The sequence below is a fragment of the Plasmopara halstedii genome (assembly GCF_900000015.1).
Source record: "Plasmopara halstedii genome assembly, contig: Scaffold_3060, whole genome shotgun sequence".
In the NCBI taxonomy this organism is placed as follows: Eukaryota; Oomycota; class Peronosporomycetes; order Peronosporales; family Peronosporaceae; genus Plasmopara; species Plasmopara halstedii.
This window is the reverse complement of record NW_020189964.1, coordinates 907,034-907,630: the sequence shown is the minus strand read 5'-3', so window position 1 is coordinate 907,630 and position 597 is coordinate 907,034.

The following is a 597-nucleotide window of genomic DNA, read 5'->3' as shown; positions in this document are numbered from 1 at the left end:
CTGCTCAAGTTTCGGAGCAGTCGCTGCATGTCATGCGTGACATGGTCGGCCAAGGGTCAAGGCATCGAGGGCGAGGCTCCCGTGATGTACGTGAAGTGGGACGTAAACCACTGAGCACTGCTCTTGTTGCAAAGCAGTCGCTGCCAGTCATTGATGGCGTGGTCGGACAGAGTCCGAGGCATCTTGTGCACGGCTCTTCAGATGCGCATGGAGTGGCATGTTATCTACTGGACGAAGACTGCGGGTTCAGCATGTCTTCGCCGGATGTTGTAGATAACATCGGAGCTCTAAAGGAGCGGAATTTGGGGGTGACACCGGACGACGCGGAATGCGTGATCACCCTAGACTCACAGAGAGATAGAACCTCTGTACAGAGGCGACGACGACGTCGTATGCTTGCTGCAAGTCGCCGGGCGTTGACCCTGATCCGTGGTGTGTCTACCGTAGACGATGGCGCACAGTTATAGACCCTCGTCAACGATATGATGGGAGAGGAAGATGGCGACGTCTGCCTCGAGGCTATGCCTGCAGTAGATGCTCATCTTGAGTTGGACGAGATCTTCCTTGAAAGGTTCGGCAGTGTCTTGAAGGTAGGCA